Here is a 19,386-nt window from a genome sequence, read left to right on the forward strand (position 1 = left end):
CCCTGACCAACTCTGCTGCATTATTCTCTGGATTTGGGAGTTTCTTGAAGGAAGCAGCTGAGTCTTGTTCACCTGCTGCAGGGCATGACCAGGAATATATGTTTTTTGAGGTACTGTGTTTCACGCCATACCTAACACACAATAGAATTCCTAGAATTCTACTGTTTATTTTGTTTTCAGATCAACTTTCCCAAACATTAAGTGATAGAGAATAATCTATATCTCTCATTCGCACTAATTAAGATTCATGAAACAAAGGCAAAAATATATTAATAAGAACCAGAAGTAAAAAAATAAATTTGTAAACAACTTTATTTTCAAATTAATACAGTCACCTGAATTTAGTTATCCACACATTAGAGTTTGAAAATAATTAATTCTTTTTAGGCACACCCCTTTCTCCCAGCTTTTAATTTTATTTTTTAACTGATCAAATAACTTTTGAATAGGTTGTATAAAGATGACTTTCAGCCAAGTCCAAATCCCAAATCAATGGAATCCAGATTAGTGAGATTTTATTACACTGTAATTCGTTTGGGTACATTAAAAAAAAAGTCAAAGAACACATGCAAAAGCTCACAAGACTGGTTCTTCACTGTTTCCAGCTGAATATAATAGAGGTGGAAAATGGATCTTCGTTATTTGAATACATCATAAGTTTTACATGAATGCTTCAGTTGACAGCTATTATTTATCATAGCTTTGCTCTTAATCTGCTATGTAGTACAACCCTTTCAAAACTGGCAGCATCACCTCTGTGTAGCGTTCCCACTGGGGTAAAAGGCATTTTAAACATGTAATTACCCAAAGAAGTAACATTTACCAATTTTCTATCGCACAGCTGGCATTATTCATGGCTGTTTTGATTTGTAAGGTGCTTAATAATCATATATTAATTAACCTTCACAACCAGCCTGGACAGAAGATCCTTAGTGAGTCATTTCACATTAGCAAAGAGACATCAAGCAGCATATTCAATAATTAGAAGAGGATCCTGAAATAAAATGCTGATATCTAGCTAGCACAGTAGAGTACGCAGAATTATCTATCTATTGATCTATCTACATAGATAAAACCCTAATATGCAAATAGACCGAACGCAGACAACCGAACAACCAAACAACCGGTCACTATTAGGTGTGTTGACCATCAGGGGGCGTGCGTGGAACATGGTGGGCGTCAACAACAGGTGGCAGAGTGTGGAATATGGCAGGTGTGGCTACGGCAGGATGGTGGAGCAGGTGAGCGGGGGCGCCAGACCAAGGCAGGGTGCCAGTCGCTGTCATCAGGGCGAGACTCTGGTGGTCACTGAAAATTCTTTGCTCCCGTGTGACAGGGTCCCACCCGGCACTCACACCAGCTGCCGGCGCCAACTCCACTCGCATCCGCTGCCAATGCCAGAGCCACAGCTCACACCTGCTGCCGGTGCCCAGTGCCAATCCCGATGGCTCGGCACCATCAGCGGGTGCGAACAGCGGCTGTTGGCCCCAATTGCCCCTGTGGGCTTCTCCACCTCCCCCTGCTACTGAGGGGCAATTGGGGCAGTAGCCACCGCTCATACCCACTGACAACGCTGGCTCTGTTCGCACCCACTGCTGGTGCTGGCCCCAATCGTTCCGCGCCATCAGTGGTGTGAGCAGGGCCAGCGCCATCAGCGTGTGGGAACGGCAGTGGTGGGAGCAGGGCTGCCAACAGACAGGGGACAGGGGGCCGTGGTGGGAGGGGCTGGGCAGGGGCATGGAGGATGGGCAGAGACCCGCCCCTGTGCCCACCGCAGCCTCACAGACCACAGTTCCTTTCAAGGTGCACGAATTTGTGCACTGGGCCCCTAGTATTTAAATGAAAAAGAAGGAGTGGGGAAATCATGTAGCTCTTCATGAGAATTTTTTTAAATTTCACAGAGTTTACAACCAATACATATATACCTAAGTATTACAGGTTCATATGTGTAGTCATATGTTCAGGTTAAATGGAACTTTTGGACACTATGTTGGAAGTAAATGATTGACTAGATGAACAGCAGCAGCAGCTCCATAGGCTATCTACTCACAATGTATCCAGTGCCCAAACAGCTTCATTTCACCCTCAAAGCCTACTGTGCCTCTCAGCCCAAATGGAACTGCCCAAATGAAACTTCTCCCAACCTGGCTTAGCTCCAAACTGATACAGAGGTTCTCAAAGACCAACCGGTCAGCTCCGAAGCAAAGCCACAAAAAAGAGGGCAGAAACAGCATGGCTCCCAGGACCACAGTCTCCCAGGCCTCATCCACAGACTCAATTCCACAGGGAACCCAGCACAGTAAAGCTGAAAGTTGGGGTAGGTGAAAACAACTAACGCCTTCTCTGGGATGAGGGAGCACTCTGGGTGTCCTTACTGAGCACCTGGCCTTAGTGATGGACACTTCTTGGCTATACCCCAAAGTGTCACACATATTCCTCACGTTCTAGTCACCTCCATTTCAAAGTATAAGAATACAAAAGGCTTAAAGGAAGCATCTTTTGTGTAAAGTTATTCATTGACTGAGCTACACATTTAAATACACACACATATACACACACACATACATACATACATACACACACACACACACACATGATTAAGAAAAAATGAAGTGAATATGCAAAAATGTTAAGGTTATTTCTGATGAGTGATTACATCCTATTATATTTCTCTTTATAAATGCTACATTTAATTTTTTTTCCCCTGCAATGGGTGTATATTATTTTTACATTAAATAGAAATTATGAATTCTCCTCAAATAAAAACACAAGATCAGTTTTTAGGCTCAACAAAAAAATTAGTGATCTCATTTACTCACTGGAAACCATGGTCCTTTATCACTGTCTAAGGAGGCAGTTTCCTCACAGCACACATCAGATAAAAAAGGCTTAACTTGATCCAATTACACTACTTATTAAGAGCTATTTAATGAGAAAGTCACACCTTTGAGTTATTAGAAGCTATAATGGTCCTGCAGAGTTCCAAACAAGTAAGCTAACAGAATTACCTTTGATTCTAAATTGTTTGCCAGGAGATTAATCCATCTGCCCCTGAAAAAAATTAAGTGTTCCTCCAGTGTGTTCAACTTCCTCTAATCTCATTTTAATCAAGTATGTTAGCCTCAGTCGAGAGAGTAGGGAGTTTTAAACAGATTTACTGGAGTAGAATTGATATACAAAGAAACGCATATATTGAATGTGTACAGTTTGATGAGTCTGACATACAAAGCACTCATGATATCACCACCACAATCAAGGCAACAGACATAGGCAACACCCTCCAAGCTTTGTCTTTGTTTTTTTCTGTGAGTGTGGTAAGAAATCAACATGAAAGCATAATACTATACTCACCATGCTGTCAACTATAGGCACTATGCTATATCATCTCTACAACTTATTCATCTAATATAATTGAAACTTTATAGAAGGAAGGTATTTTTAGTCACTTATATTGCAGTACAAAGAGCTTAATTTTCAAAATGCATATAAAATATAACACCTAAAATAAATTGTAGTCATCAATAGGTAAATTTTAATGGAAGTCTATATATGTTTTGATCTGTCAAAGATTAAAGAAAGGCCTTTCAGATATGATGACATTTGGACAGAGATGTGAAGGAAAAAATGAGCATTCCTGGCAGAAGACCCAGCGAGGGCAACACCCTTAAGGTGGAAGCACGCTGGCCAGGTTTAGGGAAGGCCACGGGCACCAGTGTGGCTGGTGCAAGTGAGCAAGTTGGGCCGTAAGAGACAACGGAGTGAAACAGGGGCCCAGATCTCATAGCTCCTGGGGGGCACTGTGGGCCTTTGGATTCCCCAAGAGGGTAAGTCCTAGAGGATTTGGGAAGGAGAGATGGCATACTTAACTGTCATTTTTAAAAGATCATTCTAGCCCTAACTGGTTTGGCTCAGTGGATAGAGTGTCGGCCTGTGGACTGACGGGTCCCAGGTTCGATTCTGGTCAAGGGCATGTATCTTGGTTGCGGGCACATCCCCAGTAGGAGGTGTGCAGGAGGCAGCTGATCGATGTTTCTTTCTCATCAATGTTTCTACTCTCTATCCCTCTCCCTTCCTCTCTGTAAAAAATCAATAAAATATATTTTTTAAAAAATTAAAAAGATCATTCTAGCTCAGTGATGGCGAACCTTTTGAGCTCGGCGTGTCAGCATTTTGAAAAACCCTAACTTAACTCTGGTGCCGTGTCACATATAGAAATTTTTGATATTTGCAACCATAGTAATACAAAGACTTATATTTTTGATATTTATTTTATATATTTAAATGCCATTTAACAAAGAAAAATCAACCAAAAAAATGAGTTCGCGTGTCACCTATGGCATGTCATAGGTTAGCATCACTGTTCTAGCTTCTAAGGAGAACAGACCCTCAGAGGGCAAGGATGGATAAAAGGAGATCAGTTAGGAGGTCACAGCAATAATCCAGGAAAGAAATCACGGTGCCTTAGATGAGGGGAATAGCAGTGGAGGTGGTGAGCAGAGGTCAGGCATTACATATATTTTGACAAAATCTGCTAATGGGTGAAATGTGGAATGAAAGAAGCGTGAAGGATAACTCCAAGGTTGGGGTTCTGACAACGGGAAGAAAGAAGCGCACACCGATAAGCAGAAGACTAAAGGCATCATTCGTCTCTTTTTAAAACGTCACAGCAATGCATGAACCTTCTCAGTGTTTGGGGTACAATGTACCTTTGTCCATGTCAGCAGGGTGCTAAGTGCAGAGAGTACAAGTTTGATTTACTTCTCAAATTTATTTGAGACCAATTTTGACTACACCAGGCAAATGTTAAAATTTGTATGCTTAGCTGCAGCCTAGATTAACATTCAATTCATACCCAATACCAATGCTGCTAGTAACATCTGTCCCAGGCATACCCACTTTCCAATCCCTCTAAACCATAACTATCCTACACAGCTTTAAAAAAATCTTACAAACTAAAAACAAAGAAGAGACAAAGAGAGAGGGAATTGAGACAGGCAAGCTAGTAGGTAGTAGGTGAGTAGATAATCCTTACTCCCTCTACTTCCACAACCTTCACTGTCATTCCATTTCATATCTCCTTCCCAGCTTTATGTCAAATGCTCAGTACATTCTGAAGGTACTGTATACATGTGCAAATGTAGGATTCTGGGAGCAGAAAAGGTAAAAATTAGTTGTGAAGTGATATTGTGAACAGAGATGTGAAGAAAAGAATTAAAATGTATTCATTTCTTTAAAAAATACATTTAAAGGTATTACATCACTTTGTTAATATAGAATTGATTTGGGAATGAATCATGAATTACTGCTAAAACTGTTAGGTTAAAAAATGATGGGAACTTCCTTTTTGAGAAATAAGGATGACCCCACCTGAACCCATTGATTCATTTTAGCATCACTAAAAGGGAAAAACCAGACATTGTATCCTCATGATGTGATGGAATAAGATATACACAGAACCCTCTAAGAATACTGTTGCCTAAATAAATTCAAAATGGATCTACACAGATCTGTATATTTAACTACCAATTTGTAGACAATACAATAGGTAAAGGAACAAGGTAAACAAAATCATTTTAAGGACAAATGACTGTTTCTCCAACAAATCAATGACATGGGAAATGGAAGGGGTGGAGGGACTAGTATAGTATAAGTGACCAGAGAGACACAATAACCAAATACAATTTGGAAACCTTATTTGGATTATGATTCCAACAAATCAACGATAGCAAGACATCCGTGGCACAAGTGAGAAATTCTGAAATATGGATTCACTACAGGTAACAGTAAGGAATTTGTGTTAATTTTGTTAGCTGCAACAAGGACACAGTAATTAAATTTAAAATTAAAAGTCCTAAAAAATGAAATAAAAAGTCCTTATTGTTAATTACTTTTTTAAAAAAGCCAGAGGAAGAAAACCTGTTGGAGGAAAGAGAAAACAAGATTGAAAATGTTGATTTTTGTTGAAACTAAGTTCCCTTTCTGTACTCCCTACTTATGTGTGTGTTTGAAATTTTCCTCAATATGATATTTTTAAAAATAGAACAAAATGGAAAACAATAACCTGAAGTTGTACAATTGCAATGTAACCTGCTTAAAAATTATTACTGTTTGCAACTGGTAGTTTATGTGAATGGAGTTTTCCTTAATAGTATGCAACAAAAACAAAATACAAAACCGAAATATAAAAATAAATTGGAGACTGAGGCACTTAAAAGATTATCATCTTCATTCATAATCAGTAATTTCAAAGGCTGTGCCCAGTTCTGCAAAGAGGCTGTGGTTGCAAAGTGGCCTCCAAATGCTGAAGGAGCTGAGAGGCAGAGAAGGAAGCAGACAAGTCCAGCTCGTCAGATGATGAGTTTACTACGGAGCTTAGTACAGAACTGGCACCCTGGGCCACAGCAGGGCACTCAGTGCCCTCTATGATCCCTGGTTAGAGATGGACCCATGTTCTAGAAAAGGAATTCATGGGTGGTCAGGGGGAATCAAGGGGCCAGATACCAGGAGGCCCTGGCGCCAGGGTGAGCTAAGAGAGATAGCACGGAGGACACCTTGCCCCAGAGGATTAATGAAAATGCCATGATTAGCCAGAAGCCTCTGTACACATTCCAGAGGCCAACGGGGGATGAAGGGAGGTCAAAGATCAGGGTTCCTTCCCTCAGAAGTTAAGCAGGTGGATTACCTTCAAGATGGAGTCAGCCCTGTCCTCACTTGCTCATTATGATAGCTTCAAGATTCAGACTGAGTTTATAATAAGATTATGCTATCAATCAGTATGTAAAATACTTTAACTTTACTAATAAAAACATCTCTCTTACCTGAAGTTCTCAATAAAATATTTTGGAGACAGGGAAGGTCCAACAGTTTAACAAAAAGGGTTGAAATTTTTCTGCCTTAGACTGTTCCTTTCACATATTCACTATTTCATCTTTGCTTTGAACAAAAATGTTATGATGTACAACTCAAAGTGAAGAGGTTGCTATTAAGAATCTACTGAGCCGGCATTCTATGCAGCTGATTAGAGAATGTGATGCTCTGCTTTCAAAGAACAAAAAGCCTGGATGGGAAGAACACTTTGACAGCAGACCTCTTAAAAAGAAAAACGGATCACAAAAGTACCTGCACAAAGAGGGCAGGAATTTCCTCAGATAAGAACCCAGAATCAGTTTCAAGAGTTTTTGCATAAACATGGAAGAGATACCTAGGCCTGGAAAATGTTTGGTACCAAAAGCCTACCATTCATTCATTCATTCATTCATTCATTCAACAAGTATTTATTAGATACCTACCTTGTGCCAGACACCGTTCTGAGCACTGGGGATACAGACAAAAATCCCTGGCTCTACAGATCACAGTCTTAGTAAAGGAAAGATAAAAATAAGCAAAATAGTGGATAACACTATTATTTTATAAGATGAGTGCTAGCCCCAAAAGTAAAGCAGGGGAGGGGGTTAATATTAGAGAGAGGTTCCAGTTCCAAAGAGAGTGATCAGGAAAGGCTCACAGAGGTGAAACATGAGCAAAGACTTAGAGGAAGTAGAGGAGTCCATAGTCTCCAAGAAGAAGACTGATTCTAGGCAGAAAGAACAGCCGTATAAAAGCCAGAGGGAGAGTAGGCCTCGTATGACTACGAAACAGAATAGAAGCTAACTGAGCAGATTTAGTTTGCGAGGGAGAGAGGAGTTGGAAATAAAGTTAGAGACGCAACCAAGGGGTCGGGTCATGGCAAACCTCACAGACCTCTGCAAAGATGCCTTTTAACTTTGAGTGGTAATGGGAAGCCATTGGAGAGTTTAGGGCAAAAAAGAAAGGAAATCCACTCAAGTTTTGTTGTTTTTTTTGTTTATGTTCTAGTTTTTAATCCCTTTACTGCTGTTGACAATATTAAAGAGGGCACTGAGAGAATAGAAGAGACCAGTTAGAAAGCTATGGTAGATTGCGGGGGGAAAAAATGGCCCCCAATTCTTCCCAATTCCTGTTTGCACCTTTCTGTACAGGTGACTTTGCTGTTCCCCTCATAAAGAGGTAGTCTATTTCTCCATCCCCTGAATCGGGGCTGTCCTCATGATCTGCTTTGATTAACAGGGCGGAAATAAAGTTGTGGGAATTCTTAGTCTAGGTCTCTAAAGGCCATGCGGCTTCCACTGGCTCTCTTGCTTCCATTAAACCACCATGTAAAGAGGCGTGGGACAGCTTACCGGACCACATGCAGCAGAGACAAGCCATCTGAGCTGCAGCTTCCAAACCCACCAATCCCCATCACCACATGAGTGAGCCTGGGCAAGACCAGTGAAAGACCCGCCCCCCTCCCGGGAATAGGTGGTAACCAATAACAAATACTATTACAACATCAAGGACATAGACAAATGGGGGCTCGGAGCAGTGGGGAGTGAGGAGTACTCAGATTCTAGATGTATTTTGAAGATAACAGCTAACGGGCTTTTTCATTAGTTTGTATGTGGATTATGAGAGAAAGAGTCAAGGATGACACCCAAGTTTTTGGCCCGAGTCATGGAAAGGATGGAGTTTCCATTCACTGAGATGGGGAAGACCACAGGGGCAGCAGGTACAGAAACTCCCAGCAAACAAAAGCCCTGGTCTGGACGGCTTTACCAAACATTCAGAGAAGAACTAGCACCTGTACTCCTCAAACTATTCCAAAAAATCCAAAAGAAAGGAACACTTCCGAGCTCTTTTTATGAGGCCAACATTATCCTAATTCTAAAACCAGATAGAGACACTACAAAGAAAGAGAATTACAAGCCAATATCCCTGATGAACTTAGATGCTAAAGTCCTCAGCAAAATATTAGCAAATCGGACTCAACAATATATTAAGAAGATCACACACCAGGACCAAGTAAGATCAAGGAAATGTTCAGGGATGGAAGGCTGGTATAATATTCACAAATCAATAACCATGATACATCACTTAAATAAACTAAAAGACAAAACTCACATAATCCTATCAATAGATGCAGAAAAAGCATTAAAAAAAATACAACATCCATTTTTGATTAAAAACTCTCAGCAAAGTGGGAATAGAGGCATCATATCCCAGCATAATAAAGGCCATATATGACAAACCTACAGTGAACATCACACTCAATGGGCAAAAACTTAAACTATTTCCCCTAAGAACAGGAACAAGACAGAGATATCCGCTTTCACCACTCTTATTCAACTTAGTACTGGAAGTGCTAGCCACAGAAATCAGACAAGAAGGAAACATAACAGGTATCCCAATTGGAAAGGAGGAAGTAAAACTGTCATTATTCACAGATGACATGATATTGTACATAAAAAAGCTATAGACTCCACCAAAAAACTACTAGATTTAATAAATGAATCCGGCAATGTAGCAGAATACAAAATTAACACCCACAAATTGATGGCATTTTATACACCAATAATGAACTCTCAGAAAGAGAAACTAAAAAAAAAAGAAAAAAATCTTATTTACCATTGCAAAAAAAAAAAAAAAATTAAGATACTTAGGAACAAACTTAACCAAGGAGATAAGAGACTATTACTCGCAAAACTAAAGAACATTGAAAAAAGAGATTGAAGAAGATATAAACCAGTGGAAGAATATACAGTGTTCATGGATTCATAAAATTAACATCATTAAAATGTCCATACTACCCAGAGCAATCTATAGATTCAATGCAATTCCTATTAATATACTGAAGGCATATTTCACAAATCTAGAACAAATACTCCAAAAATTTATATGGAACCAGAAAAGACCACAGCAATCTTGAGAAAGAAGAACAAAGTTGGAAGAATCACAATACTCGATCTCAAGCTATACTACAAAGCCACTGTACTCATAACAGCCTGGTACTGGCACAAGAACAGGCATATAGATCAATGGAACAGGACAGAGAACCCAGAGATTGACCCAAGTCATTATGCTCAATTAATATTTGATAAAGGAGGCAAGCACCTACAATGGAGTAAAGACAGTCTCTTTAATAAATGGTGCTGGGAAAATTGGACAGGTACATGCAACAATATCAAACTGGACCACCAACGTACACCATACACAAGAATAAACTCAAAATGGATAAAATCCTTAAATGTAAGTTGTGAGACCATAAAAATCCTAAAAGAAACCATAGGTAGCAAAATCTCAGACATCTCTTGTAGCAATGTGTTTGCCAATACATCTCCAAGGGCAAGGAGAACAAAAGAGAAAATAAACAAATGGAACTACATCAAAATAAAAAGCACAGCAAAAGAAACTATCAACAAAATGAAAACTTATGAACAATAGATACAGAGGCAGAGCTGCCTCAAACTGATTGTCAAACTGCAGCGGGAAGTCCAGGGAGGGTTGGGGGGCAGGAGGGAGGGGACATCTGTAATACTTTCAACAATAAATATAAATTTTTAAAGAAAAGAACGATCTTGCCCTAACCGGTTTGGCTCATTGGATAGACCATTGGCCTGAAGACTGAAGGGTCCCAGGTTCGATTCCAGTCAAGGGCATGTGCCCGGGTTGAGTGCTCCATCACCAGTAGGGGATGTGCAGGAGGCAGCCAATCGATGATTCTCTCTCATCATTGATTTTTTTATCTCTCTCTCCCTCTACCTTCCCCTCTGAAATCAAGAGTTATATCTACACTAATAAAAGACAAAGATGCTAATTGACTGTACTTTTGCTACGCCCCAGGCCACGCCCTCCAGCCAATCAGAGCAGCTATATGCAAATTGACCCAACCAAGATGGCGGCCGGCAGCCATGGAGCTATATAAATCCCAGATACCTGCTTCCAGCCAGGCTCCACTGGGAGCTTGGGTGAATGGGGGCTGTGGCCAGCCTGCAAACAGCTATCAGCCCCTCACCCAGGATGGCCACATCCTCATGGAGTGAGGGTACCCGCTGGGGGCCTTGGACAGCCTGTAAACAGCCATCAGCCCCTCACCCAGGCTGGCCAGGCACCCCAGTGGCACCCTATCTGCCCTGCTATGTTCGTGACGCGGGAAGGCGCCCCAACCCCCTGATCGACCCTGCTCTGTGCCTCATAGGAGGGAGCTCCCCAACCCCCTGATCTCCCTGCGGCTCTGTGTGACGGTGCAGCGCCCCAACCACCCCACCCAACAGGCCCTGCTCTGTGTGTGACGGGGGGGTTCCTCAACCCCCTGATGGGCCCTGCTCTGTGTGTGACGGGATGGTGCCGCAACCTCCCCATAGACCCTGCCTTGAGTGTGACAGGGGGCGGTGCCCCAACCCCACAATCGGCCCTACCCTGAGCGTGACTGAGGGTGGCATCGCAACCTCCCAATCCGCTCTGCTCTGTGCATGACAGGGGGCGGCGCCCCAACTCCCCAATTGGCCCTGCTCTGAGATCGACCAGGGGCTGCACCTAGGGATTGGGCCTGCCCTCTGCCACCTGGGAGCAGGCCTAAGCCAGCAGATCGTTATCTCCCGAGGGGTCCCAGACTGCGAGAGGGCACAGGCCGGGCTGAGGAACCCCCCACCTCCCCCCCCCCCAGTGCACAAATTTTTGTGCACGGGGCCTCTAGTATATATAAAAAAAAGAGAACAACCTTTAGACTTAGCAAAATGAAAGTCATTGTGACTTTGAGAAGTTCTTTTAGAATGATGAGGAGGAAAGCCTAATTAAATTGAATTTAAGAAAGAATAGGAGGAGCCCTAGCTGACTAGCTTAGTTGGTTAGAGCATCATCCCCATACACCAAGGTTGCAGCTTCCATCTCCTATCATGGCATACACAAGAGACAACCAATGAATGCATAAATAAGCATAACAATAAATCGATGTCTCTGTCTGTCTCTCTCTGTGTCCCTCTGTCTCTCTCTCTCTCATAGGTAAGTAGAAAAATAAATATCTCTCTCTCCCTTCTTCTCTAAATAAGTAAATAAATAAGAGGAAAGTAATTGGACACATAAGTATAGTTTTCCCATAAAAGGAAAAATAGAAACTGTGTTGTGGCTAAGAATGAATGTGATCAAGAAGGAATAATACATGTATGACCCAAAAGTGTGGGGAAGGCCTGGGGCAGGGGTTGAGGGTGGGCTAGAAGGGTTCAATGGAGGGGGAGAAAAAGGGACATATGTAATATTTTCAACAATAAAGATTTAACTTTTTTAAGAAAAGCAAAATTTTTAAAAGTTGTATTTTCTTGCTATGGCTGAGTGGCTCAGTTTGGTTGGAATACAATCCTGTACATCTAAAGGTTGCAGGTTCGATTCCCAGTCAGGGCATGTATGGCAGGTACCTGATGGATGTTTTTCTTTTTCTCCCTTTCCCTGTATATCTAAAAATCAATAAAAACATACTCCTGGGTGAAGATTAAATTAAAAAAAGCTGGCCCAGCTGGCATGGCTTAGTGGTTGACATTGACCTATGAACAGGAGGTCATGGTTCAATTCCCAGTTAGGACACATGCCCAGGTTGTGTGCTCAACTCCCAGTGGGGGGCATGCAGGAGGCAGGCAATCGATGATTCTCTCTCATCATTGATGTTTCTATCTTTCTATCCCTCTCCCTTCTCTCTGAAATCAATAAAAACATATTTTTTTAACAAAAAGTTGTATTTTCTTGAATTTTCCATGGCCCTAATAGTGATGTAAACAAATAATTCAACTAATGGCTTGTGGACAATATCTAAAAAGTATCACAAGGTTATGAATATTATATTTCAGGAGAACTATCTATATATATAAAATGCTAATATGCTAAGTGTCCAACCATCTGACCAGTCACTATGACACGCACTGACCATCAGGGGGCAGACGCTCAATGCAGGAGCTGCCATGATGCGCACTGGCCATTGACAGAGAAACAGCACCGTGGACCTGGCACCCACAAACCAACACTCGGCTTCCCCCAAGTGTGGCACAGGCCCCGCCACCACCCCGGAGCGACAGCCCACCGAATTGCAGTCAATGCTGCCGAGGCGCCCTGGGGCAAAATGTGGCCCACAGCCCAGCCCAGCCCAGTTAAAGGTCGCTGTGGGCACCGGGTAATGATATCACATAGCAACGCCTGGCTTCCTCTCCCTAGTGACTAGCCTCCTTGGAATTTCTTCAGCCCAGGAACTCGACTTGCTTTATAGCCAGATGGAAACATTTTATACTACAACCAAATGTCTGTGAAGCGTTTTCCCATGCCTCATCTCATTTGATCCTCACAGAAGTCCTGGAAGAGGTAGATAGGAAACTCAGGAGAATCCTATTTTCTTTTCATTAGCCAGAGAACGGAGATTTAGAAAGCTTAGAAATTTGACCTGACGGAATAGAAGTAAGAAATGGTGGACCTTGAAAACGACTTCAGGTTTTCTCACTGCGCAGAATACAGTCAAACACTGCTGCAGGAAAATATTTTACCCTTTGTTCTCCCTGCATGATCTACAATAATAATCTGTTTCGTGTTGATATTTACTGCTGTGTTGCTGACAATTACCAGAAAGAGAAGTTGGGGTGCTTCACTGGGCTGGAAAAAGTTTAGCTAAATCAGAAAGCAGGACTAATTAAGCAAGTTTATTATCCTATATAATAAAGAGGTAATATGTAAATTGACCATCATGCCCTCGAACAAGATGGCCCCTCTATGTGGTCAAAGATGGCCACCACAAGATGGCCTGCAGGGGAGGGCAGTTGGAGGTAACCGGGCTGGCAGGGTAGGGCAGTTAGGGGCATCCAGGCCTACAGGGGAGGGCAGTTGGGGGAGATTGGGCTGGCAGGGGAGCAGTTAGGTGTCAATCAGGTTGGCAGGGGAGTGGTTAGGGGTGATCAGGCTGGTAGGCAGAAGCATTTAGGGGCAATCAGTCAGGCAGGCAGGTGAGCAGTTGGGAGCCAGCAGTCCCAGATTGCGAGAGGGATGTTTGACTGCTGGTTTAGGATTGGCAGTCGGACATCCCCAAGGTGTCCCAGATTGGAGAGGGAGCAGGCTTGGTTGAGGGAGAACTCCTCCCCCCACCCCCCACCCCCAGTGCATGAATTTCATGCACCAGGTCTCTAGTCCTATCTAATAAAAGAGAAACATGGTAATTAGCCGTACATCCGCTACCCTTCCCATTGGCTAATCAGGGCGATATGCAAATTAACTGCCAGCCAAGATGGTGGCTGGCAGCCAAGCAGCTTGAAGCGAACATGAGGCTTGCTTGCTTCAGTGACGGAGGACTCCAACATTCCCCGCCTACCGCTGCCGGCCTCTGAGCTTCCAGTTTGAAACATTGTTACAAATATAGAAGCTAAACAAAACCCCAGAAACCTGCTTTCAGCCAGCCGGGATCTCAGACCTGGAGTTGAAACAGTGTTTCGATTATAGAACCCAAACAAACCAGATACCTGCTTTCAGCAACAGAGGCCTAAGAGCTGAAGCCAAGCCTCAGAGCTAAAGCTGGCCCAGAATAAAAAAAGAAAAAGAAAAAAAGGAGCGGTTGGGAGCTTCAGTCACCCACTAGCCTGAAAACAGCCCTCAGCCCCTCACCCAGACTGGCCAGGCACCCCAGTGGGGACCCCCACCCTGAAGGGTGTGTGACCAGCTGCAAACAGCCATCAGCCCCTCATCCAGGCTGACCAGGCACCCCAGTGGGGACCCCCACCCTGATCCAGGACACTCTTCAAGGCAAACCAGCCGGCCCCCACCTGTGCACCAGGCCTCTATCCTATATAGTAAAAGGGTAATATGCCTCCCAGCACCGGGATCAGCGGAGCCACGAGGCCTCCCGGCACCAGGATTAGCGTGACAGGGGGCAGCACTCAAACCCCCTGATCGCCCTGTGGCTCTGTGTGTGACAGGGGGTGGGGCCACAACCTCCCTATCTGCCCTGCTCTGTTCGTGACAGGGGAAGGCACCCCAACCCCCTGATCAGCCCTGCTCTGTGCCCGGTAGGGGGGAGCTCCCCAACCCCCTGATCACCCTGCGGCTCTGTGTGTGACAGGCTGCGGTGCCCCAAGCCCCTGATCGGCCCTGCTCTATGTGTGACAGGGTGTGGCGCCCCAACTGCCCCCACCACGGGCCCTGCTCTGTGTGTGACAGGGTGCAGTGCCCCAACCCCCCCCCCACGGGCCCCGCTCTGTGTGTGACGGGGGAGAGCCATAACCTCCCCACCAGTCCTGCCCTGAGTGTGACAGTGGCGGCGCCCCAACCCCTTGATCAGCCCTGCTCTGTGGGTGATAGAGGGTGACACCCCAACTGCCCCTCACGGGCCCTGCTCTGTGTGTGACGGGGTAGAGCCATAACCGCCCCATCGGCCCTGCCCTGAGTGTGACAGGGTGCAGCGCCCCAACCCCCTGATCGGCCCTGCTCTGTGTGTGATAGGGGGTGGCGCCACAACCTCCCCATCGACCCTGCCTTGAGTGTGACAGGGGACAGTGCCCCAACCCCCCAATCGGCCCTACCCTGAGCGTGACTGAGGGTGGCATCGCAACTTCCTGATCCGCCCTGCTCTGTGCATGACAGGTGGTGGCGCCCCAACTCCCCTATCAGCCCTGCTCTGAGCCCGACCAGGGGCTGCACCTAGGGATTGGGCCTGCCCTCTGCCACCCGGGAGCAGGCCTAAGCCAGCAGTTTGTTATCTCTCGAGGGGTCCCAGACTGTGAGAGGGCACAGGCTGGGCTGAGGAACCCCCCCCCGCCCCCCCAAGTGCACAAATTTTTGTGCACCGGGCCTCTAGTCAACACTAATAAAAGAGAAAAATGGTAATTGGCGTACGAGCTACCCTTTTCATTGGCTAATCAGGGCTATATGCAAATTAACTGCCAACTGAGATGGCAGTTAATTTGCATATGTAGGCACAATGCAGGGAGGCCAAAGGGAAAGCAGGAAGAAGCCCCCTGCCACTCACAGTGATCGGAAACCCAGGGGGGAGCTAAGAGCTGGGGGGCAGGGCAAAGGCGGCCCTGGGGCTGCCTTTGCCCTGCCCCCCAGCCATGATCAGAGAATCAGGTGCCTTTTCCGCCCTGGCCAGTGATAGCAGGAAGTAGGGGTGGAGCCAGCGATGGGAGCTGGGCACGGTCGAAGCTGGCAGTCCCAGGAGCTAGGGGTCCCTTGCCTGGGCCTAAAGCAAAGCCCACGATCGTGGGGCCACTGCAGCTGCGGGTCCCCGCTGCCCGGGCCGAACGCCTAGGCCAGAGGCATCAGGCCTGGGCAAGGGGCCGATCCTGCGATTGGAGGGCGATGGGGGTCAACGCCTGAGGGCTCCCAGTATGTGAGAGGGGGCAGGCTGGGCTGAGGGACACTCCCCCCACACACACACCCAGTGCACGGGGATCAGCGGAGCCGCGAGGCCTCCCGGCACCGGCATCAGTGTGACAGGGGGCAGTGCCCAAACCCCCTGAACCCCCTGATCGCCCTGCGGCTCTGTGTGCGACAGGGGGCGGGGCCACAACCTCCCTATCCGCCCTGCTAGGTTCGGGACAGGGGAAGGCGCCCCAACCCCCTGATCAGCCCTGCTCTGTACCTGATAGGGGGGAGCTGCCCAACCCCCTGATCGCTCTGCGGCTCTGTGTGTGACAGGGTGCAGTGCCCCAACCCCCTGATCGGCCCTGCTCTGTGTGTGACAGGGTGTGGTGCCCCAACCCCCTCCCTCCCCCGCCCCCCCCCCCCCAACGGGTCCTGCTCTGTGTGTGACGGGGTAGAGCCATAACCTCCACATCGGCCCTGCCCTGAGTGTGAGAGTGGCGGCGCCCCAACCCCTCTGATGGGCTCTGCTCTGTGAGTGACAGGGGCCAGCGCCCCAACCCCCTGATTGGCCCTGCTCTGTGCATGACAGGGGGTTGCACCGCAACCTCCCCATCGACCCTGCCTTGAGTGTGACAGGGGGCGGTGCCCCAACCCCCCAATCGGCCCTACCCTGAGCGTGACTGAGGGTGGCATCGCAACCTCCTGATCCTCCCTGCTCTGTGCATGACATGGGGCGGTGCCCCAACTCCCCAAATGGCCCTGGCTCTGAGCCCGACCAGGGGCTGCACCTAGGGATTGGGCCTGCCCTCTGCCACCCGGGAGCAGGCCTAAGCCAGCAGGTTGTTATCTCCCGAGGGTTCCCAGACTGGGAGAGGGCACAGGCCGGGCTGAGGGACCCCCCCTTCCTCCCCGAGTGCACAAATTTTTGTGCACCGGGCCTCTAGTATATCTATAAAAGGCTAAGTTGATTTGTGCACACACGGTACATATAAAGCTCTTGCTGGCGCCAATCGCATGTGTGTGTTTGGATCTGTCTTATTGATCATGAATTCAGTTGACACTTCTATTATAGAGAAAGGGTGACTAGCAATATTAAAATATTTATTCTAATTAATTTCCTTTCAATGTGCATGAATTTGTGCACCAGGCCACTAGTTTTAGATATCATTTTACTCCTGCAGGAAGGCCAAGAGATGTACTCATGAGTACAGTACCATCAATCAGTCAATAAATGGAAAACTATTGTTACATCTTTATGGATATTTTTATTCTCAAACTAATAATTTATTACCTTTTGATTATCAATTCTCTACTGGAAGCAGCAATCAATTAAAATATAGTAAATTTTAGGTTGATAAAATAATGGTTAACATATCCACGTATTGATAGATATTAGCCAGGTAATGGTAACTACCTAACATTGACCAAGTAAGCAAATAGCCCAAACAGAGGTTTTAGATACCACTTATCTATAAAAGGGAGTAAAATTGCTTTGAAAATTGCATTCATATCCAATTGTTTTTATATCATACCACTATATGTTACATTTAAAAGCTTCTGATTATTATATTTCAAAATTCAGATGAGTCATAGTGCTTTGTATACAGGAGTTGGATGTGAATCAATATTAAAAACATACACTTGCTTGACAGTCAGAAACTGAATGTGAACAAATTCAAAAAATTTAACACTTAAGCATAAAATACAACCTGCGTTTTTAAAATGGTCAGGTCTGTTAACACAATAAACATGCCATTTGCCCCTCCTATTGTTAAACATCTCAAAATTACAGAATATTTCAAACCCATCCTCCTCACTTTACAGATAGGCCTTCAGACCTAGGGGTCTTTAGTAGTACAATTAGCAAGATTAGGGCTCTGGGCCGTCATGGTCTGAGGCTTACTAGAGGAAAAAGTAAAGAAAGCAAGGAGGTCCCAGAAGAGTTCTATCTGATGATATAGGATCATAAGCTTCTGTTCCTAAATCTAGAACCTGAAATTGAACCATCCACAAAAATTCCATCTCAAATCTAGAAAAGAAAACTGGCAGATAAACTGATAGAAAAGGCAGGAATGCTCATTTGTTTGTAGCTTAAGACCCTGACCATCAAGGCAGCCATCAAAAGGTCTGTTGAATGGATGAAGATTGCAGGATACTTGATAGGATGACTTCATTGATTTCAGAAGCTCCAAATTCAGGAACTAAACTAAGGGATTAGGATGCCACAGCTGAAATTAAAACTCACAGGGAGCAGGTGCAACATAAGTGCAAGTCTCCGCAAATCTCCGCATAGCTTTTGCAGACATTTCAAAACATACATGTATGTGCCATTATGTACATACAGACACATACTATTTCTTAGGGTAATTCCCGCAAGTGAGGACCAGAGAACCAGGAGATCTGAAAACAGGCCCTGCTAACCCATAAACCTTTGCACTAAAGTGGACAGGAACTGAGTGAGTCACTAGCAATGAGGAGACAGTCACCCTAGACCAGACAAGACACGGACAGAAGCCCCTGCAGTGCCCTGGACTTGGGACCCCTTCGAAGGGTCTGCAATGACTGCAAACTACTGCAGGTAAGATGCAAGGACCACATGATCAGTTTCAGAGTCAGGATCCCGCTGACGCCGCCGCAGGCACCAGAGCCGGCCCCACCAGGCATCATCGCGCTCTCTAACGAGGAAGGCCTAGTCCCCGTGAGGTCCAGAATCCAGAAAAGACGAGACGAGGGCAAACGGCAAGACCTGTGTCCCCTGCAGGCCGCCCCACACCGCGACACGGCCCTGCGGCCACATGCTCCACTGCCCCATCTCCCCGCAGAGCGCCAGGCCCGCAAGGCCTCGGCCGCCCGGCACGCAAGCTGAGATAAGCCACAGACGGGTGCGACCCGGACGCGTCCGATCACGGGCAGCGGCCGACTGTCCGCCGCCTGCCACCCCGCATCGCTTACCTCTCTTTTGCCACAAGCTCAGCCCCAAGCCCGCAGCCCAACGTGGCCCGCCCCGCCGTCTCCAAAGCCCGGAGGCGTGGTCTACGAGGCGATAGCCAATGGACTGCTTGACTGAGAGAGCTTGCCCCGCCTCCTCCAGCTTCGGCCCGCCCTCCCTCGCTAGTGCGCACGCGTGCCCGAGGCCAAGGCAGGGCTCGGCGTCCGTTTGATGGCGTGGGAGGCAGAGCCTGGCTCCGCAGCCAGCGCAGCAGGAAGGACCGCGCGCAGGTGCCGGCT

At 46.0% G+C, this 19,386-nt stretch overlaps 1 protein-coding gene across 1 annotated transcript in view; it reads right to left on the minus strand.

Annotated features, from left to right (window-relative positions):
* FOCAD (focadhesin) overlaps positions 1–19,172 on the minus strand; it is a 286,965-nt gene extending 267,793 nt beyond the window's left edge. The window contains exon 1 of the mRNA XM_059656547.1: positions 19,111–19,172. The gene's annotated coding sequence lies outside the window, so the exon portion shown is untranslated. The remainder of the gene's footprint in view (positions 1–19,110) is intronic.
* Positions 19,173–19,386: the final 214 nt, after the last annotated feature.

The sequence above is a fragment of the Myotis daubentonii genome, chromosome 11, assembly GCF_963259705.1.
Source record: "Myotis daubentonii chromosome 11, mMyoDau2.1, whole genome shotgun sequence".
NCBI classification, from domain to species: Eukaryota; Metazoa; Chordata; class Mammalia; order Chiroptera; family Vespertilionidae; genus Myotis; species Myotis daubentonii.